At 39.7% G+C, this 6,499-nt stretch overlaps 1 pseudogene; it reads left to right on the top strand.

Moving 5' to 3' along the window:
* The window catches only part of LOC109481582, a 29,700-nt pseudogene extending 23,418 nt beyond the window's left edge, over window positions 1-6,282 (top strand).
* Window positions 6,283-6,499: the final 217 nt, after the last annotated feature.

Below are 6,499 nucleotides of genomic sequence, written 5' to 3' on the forward strand. Positions count from 1 at the left end.
CCCAGGTAACATCGTCATGGTGACTCTGGTGGCCTTCTCCGGGATGGTGCTGTTTGCTTTCTACAACGGTAGGACCTCATGCATTTCTGACGCTAGTCTTTATTCTGGAAAATGTAAAGTAACGTTCTTCATGGTAGATCATACAATAAAAAAAAACAGGAAAAAACAAACAAACAGAAATGCCACCGGAAAATGCACTTTATGTCATAGACAAGCCTGCCCTCTACATATGAAAACAAGGCTTCCCTCAAAAAATGGTTCTTAGGTTCTGATCGTGGCTCATTGGGGGCAGGGTCTCGCTAGTTTCAACTATGGCATTTTACAATGAACCACAGAGCAAGTTGTTATCATGCCAAATTGCAGTTATGGGGTTAACTTTTAAGTTGAATGTGTTTTGAAATTTCTACTGAGGCCTGTTTGTACTGTTTTCTCCTATGTAACATTATGTGTAAATCTAGGGATTTTGTTATCTCTTAAACCTTGGCTTTATGTGATAAATCGCTATCAAAAGGTTTAAAGTAGCCATTTTCTTTTTCACTTTCAATATTAGCTATTGGTGCCAAGGGGCAAGAGACCCACCCTACACCTAACTACACATCACCTGACCAGGTAAGACCCACCCTACACCTAACTACACATCACCTGACCAGGTAAGACCCACCCTACACCTAACTACACATCACCTGACCAGGTAAGACCCACCCTACACCTAACTACACATCACCTGACCAGGTAATGTAATCATGTAAGAAATTTTTTTGCCTTCTGACAGTGGTCAACATGCCCAAAATGGGCAAAGATGCCATGCCAGAACGTGGATGGCAGATAACTATAAAGAGAGGAGTCAAGAAAAGACTCTGATTTAATGTTTTATTTCTTACTTTGATGCAGTGATATGCTATGTTGGTTGACGTATGTGTGATGTTCCTACTGAATCAAAACCATTTGTACGATGATTAAGTCAACATTTTAAAATGTAGGAACCTTGTTTTTTTCAACCAGCCTTGTTTTTTTTCGCCCGCTTGCTTTAGATTTAGAGTATGCGGAGGATGTCAACCATAAAATTTACTTGCTGTGGCCATAGTAACCTCATGTTACAGTGAATTGTCTGCTTGTTTTTCCCCTGCAGATCCTGGTGTATTTTGTGAGTGAGGAGTTCGGCAGTATCCCGGGGATCCAGGGTCTGTTTGTGTCCTGTCTGTTCAGTGGAACACTCAGGTTAGCAGGGGAGGACGGAGGGAATGGATGAATGGATGGATGGATGGATGGATGGATGGATGGATACTATTAGATGGATGAATGAATGAATGAATGGGTAGATGACTGAATGAATGGATGGATGGATAGATGGATGAATGAATGTATTGGGTACAATGTAGATTGCTGAATGAATGACATTGAATGGATAGATGAATGAATGAATAGATGGATGGATGAATGAATAGATGGATGGATGAATGAATGTATTGGGTACAATGTAGATCACTGAATGAATGACATTGAATGGATAGATGAATGAATGAATGAATGAATGAATGAATGAATGAATTAACATAAATTTTGAACTAAGTTGCATTTTTTTCTGAATTTCCATGAACTAGTGTTGCAGCTTCTGGGTTCAACGCCCTAGCGACTGTTACCCTGGTGGACATCATTCGACCAATCAGGAACCGGAGAAGACTGACGTCCTCATCAGGCAGTACTGCAGGACAGGAGGCCAGGGATACCTGGATATCCAGAGGACTGTGTGAGTCATACCGGCATCTTTAGAACTTCTTTTTGTATTGCATAACGATATGTAAAGCCCCCGTCACACATTCAAAACCTTTCCCTAAACACCAGTCAACAATTAAACATAGAAATGGATCAATACAAGAAACTACCAATTGACCAAAGGTTCTGTCCATTTTGTCCAAACATGATTGAAAATGAGCACCATTTTATAATGGATTGTACAATATACAATGATAAGTGCCTATTGCTGTTCACTTTTCTTTCCACTTGTTCAACTGATTTTTCAATACGTTAGATCCCATAGATAAATTCAATTACATTCTCAGGGGAGATAACTAATACTGTATTCAAATAGGAAAATACATTAAAGAATGTTTCAATCTTAGAGACTGTATGTTAGAGAATAGTTAAACCTTTATTGTTATCACTGTATATTCTGTATGTAATTTGCCACATACAATCATATATTCTGTACGTAGGATGAAGTTATTCATACATATATTTAACTTTGTCAGATCTTGAGTTGTAGAAGACCATACAAAAGTCCCTGTACTTTTTGTTGTATCATTAAAAAAAGAATCTCACTCTCACCAACATGAAGGTTGGTTTTAGGAGCAGTCTGATCAGATTTACAATGTAGGCCATGCCTACCCTTTGATATGAATCAAACGATGAGTAATGTCCATGAGGTATTGTTCCCTTGTCTCTCTCCAGCCCTGTTCTATGGGGGACTGGCTATAGCAATGGCCTTTGTAGCATCACAAATCGGCTCCCTCATCAAGGCAACAAACTCCATATTTGGTGCCCTGGGTGGGCCCATGCTGGGTCTCTTCACTCTGGGAATCTTCTTTCCTTCTGCAAATACAGGGTAAGGCACTCACTCACTTATTTAGTGATACAGCCCCCATGACTCACTTGCTCACACAGATTCACTCTGACTCTCTCTCTCTCTCTCTCACTCTCACTCTCTCTCTCTCCTCTTTCTCTCTCTCCCTCTCTGCCCCCTCTCTCTCTTTCTCTCTCTCTCTCTCTCTTTCCCATCTCTCTCTCTCCCTCTCCCATCTCTCCCTCTCCCTTCCTCGCCCTTTCTCCCTCTCCCTCTTTCCCTTTCTCCCACTCTCCCTCCCTCTCCTTCTCTCTCTCTCCCTCTCTCTTACACACACATTAACACACACACTACCATTCCGTGAATGTACACAATGTAGTGTTTTAAGTCATCCTCAGTGCTGATACATGTATTTCTGACAGAAAAGGTTGCAAAGCAGTATAGGTAATGGTGTGAAGTGTGCTATCTCTGATTGCCTTGTTGCTATTGTGTGTCTCCTGATTCCAGGGGAGCCCTGACAGGTTTTACAGGAGGCATGTCCGTTGCGTTCTGGATGGCCATCGGAGCCTTTTTCAACAAAGACGACCAGGGCAATGTCAGCAGGAATGCCTTCTGGCTGTACAGGGTAGGTAGTTTGTTTTTTATGTTTCACATACATGTAACTGGTAAGCCGCCTTTAGGCATAACATGCTAGTTCTGTACAGTGCGTACATGTACAAGTTGCGTAAGACTGGTCTGTAAGTGTGGCTTGTGGCTTGTACGAGTGGCTTGAACCACTCACACCGGGAAGGACCCATGCTCTTTTTGATACATGTGATGGGATCTTAAACATACTCGAGGTTGGGCTCTCCTCAAACCAAGGACGTTGTTGAAGCTCCTTGCTCTAACACAGGACTTATGTCCAATCCAAGAGGAGGTCTCATTTTTACCTGTCAGTCAGTCAACAAAGGCAACAAATTTGCTCAGTTTTTTGCACATTCCGTATTGAAAATTGATGTGTGTTTTCTTGGGTGGGTATGGCATTAAATAGAATTATTATTACTAAATGGTGAATTCCGCATCACCCTCAGTCATCAACCTACAGAATACACCATGTAGTATTTTATATACCGGTATGTCTGGTCTTTTGTCTATGCAGTAATTTCTGCCATAATCTAATGTCTTCCTTTTTTCCAGGTTTCTTTCATGTTGTATAGTGTATTCACCTGGCTGATCACAGTTCTGATTGGCTACTTGGCAAGTCACCTGACCAGGAAAGCCTTGTCCCTGAAGGACGACATGGTCAACCCCAAACTGATCACACCTCTGTGCAGGTTTGTTTTCTACTTATGCTTCAAACTGAAAATTTGGCTGAAAAGTATGCTAGGGCCTAGGGAAAAAAATGTTGTGTTTCCTGTTTCCCGACCGACCCTAGAAAAAACCTAGTCTTTCTTCTGGGGTGGACCCCTGCAAAGTTTTTGAGCTGATCGACCATTTCTAGCTCCATGACCTGACACCTGAGTAATGAAACAGTCTACAATTGGTTTTCCAACACGAGTGTCGTCATGCAAATTTGAATTCGTTAAAGTTGGATCACTAGACTAGAGATCCCCAAAGTCTAAAAAAAAAAAAAGGAAAAAAAAGATAATCTACCTACTGACCCCAATTTTTTTATGACTGAAACAGGAAACATAACATTTTTTTTCTAGGCCTAGGGAATTTGTAAGGCTAGACTTAAGACAGATATGTGTTTGGGGAAGAAAGTGAAAAACCAATGGATCATGACAATGACCAGTCAAACAGGTCTGGACCTTTTAACCTTGTGTTAAGTTTTTTTTTGGTTCGGAAGCCTGGGTTTGGCGCGAGTTTGAATCCCACGAGCCAGGAAACTGCACTACTTGCCCCTTTGTGTTTTGCGTTTCCTATGCCGGCCCTGTGAATAATGAATTAATGTTAAAATGTGCCAGGAATTTTTATTGACCTCAGAGATCATCTGAAAAATTTTGTGCTTGAGAGAATGTGCAGACCAGAGCAGTGTGTTCTTTAGGCCACGCCAGGCCAGGGTTGCCTTGGCCTGTTTTTTTTTTTTACCCTGTCGCCTCATATTTTTTCTGAAAAAATCAGAGAAACAACAAATTAAACTGTTGTGGCCTTATTGTTCCCCGACAGGCCCAAACTCAGTCGGAACATCCAGAGTGACTCCCCACTACCACTGCCTGATGATGAGGAGTGTGGAGAGACCAGCGCACTTCTTAATGTGTCAGATTAATATAAAGGAAAAATCATACTCCATACTGGGTATTAAATATCAAAATTCCTCAGAGAGTAAATTGTTACAATGTATTTCCCATAAGTTGAGGCTTGAGCTCTTGAAAGACCCTTCCAATAATTCCAGACCCAGACAGTTTTATTCTTGCATTCCCGTTTATTTATTTGGCACAACAAGACAAGGAATTTCAGCACTTTCTCATTCATTGTACAAAGTAGGTACAGCAAGTATCAGCAAGACCTAATATGTTTTGTATACATTATATGTCCACTGCAGTCTGTATAAGGCTGGTACCTTGTTAGACTATTATGCACTGCCGGATGAAATCTTGATTGAAGTTCAATCTATTGACTTGACCTGAGGTAACAATGAATGTATTACTAAGATGTATAGATTATGAATGTGAATAACTTGATATTAAAAAGAGGAACATTTTTAGTGCTGAAAATTTAATGTTGGCATTTAAGCCCAAACTCTATATGGTCAGCTACTAAATTGTGGCAGGGTGTTAAGAAAATTTATATATTTCCTTTTTCTAGCAATATGTAACTTGATAAATCCAGGCATCTTACCACAGTTTTTGACACATTGTCAGAACTTATGATTTGACACTCTTCTCACTTACAGGACCTGGTATGATTACATGTTGGCTGAACATCCTTTACTGTGCGAAACCTGCAATGTATTGCACATGGCACTTAGGCAGGTCGTCTTTGCATATTTTAGGTTGACTTCCCATATCTGTTGTTTCCAAATATTGTGTCGGAAAATAATTTGTCTGCAACAGGCAAAATTTTTATGCAACATTGACCAAACAAACAAAAGAAACAAAAAGAAAGTGAAAATTTGGGGTTTTGCGCAGGCGCAGTATGTTTTGCCCATGTGTTACATTCGATATGGGTGGTCTGGCCTGTAAAATAACTTTTTTCTAGTGGTGATATACAGGGTCCTAATTGGTTATCACACACTTCCAAATGTTCCATTATAGAACCATTTGAATGTGTTTCACATGCGCTAAGTGTGCCTCTTTTGAAAATTTGAATATTGGATGGAATTGTTACAAATTTTGTTTTTTTTTTAGCGACACAAAATTTTGGCACATTTCACATGTAATGAAAGGCGTGTTTTCTCAGGTGGGTAGGACAAAAATAAAATACAACATCATGATGGTGAATTCCGTATCTCCCTCTATATATATAGCCTCTATGAGCGATCCAAACCAAAGTTGGTCTGGTACTTCTGAGTCAGTAGATATGGAATACGCCATGTTGTATTCTATATACAACTCTTGCCAAAGAATGTCAGATACATGTTACAATATGATTAATTTTGGTATTTGTTTTTCCTGCTGTATGACAATTACAAGTACCTGAACCAAATGCTCTGAACTGGTCTCATTAATATATACATGTACATTAAGGTACATTTTGTACCTGTATTACTGGGTATGTTAAAAAGAAAACATTCACAAACATCATTGTTGTCTTTAATTTGCAATCATGCTCATTACCAAGCTTTAAATAAAGTAACACAATTAGTACATTAGACTATACTGTTTTACATTTTGTAGTACAGTCAAATTTGCCCATGTGACTACCTTTATAAGCTGTCTAGCCATAATGACTGCCTTTTCTCAGTCCCCATTTTTTCCATGCATCAACATATTTTAGTATTAAGGGTCTTGCCTATAA

Source organism: Branchiostoma belcheri, unplaced genomic scaffold (assembly GCF_001625305.1).
Source record: "Branchiostoma belcheri isolate BF01 breed outbred unplaced genomic scaffold, Haploidv18h27 scaffold56, whole genome shotgun sequence".
Classification (NCBI taxonomy): domain Eukaryota; kingdom Metazoa; phylum Chordata; class Leptocardii; order Amphioxiformes; family Branchiostomatidae; genus Branchiostoma; species Branchiostoma belcheri.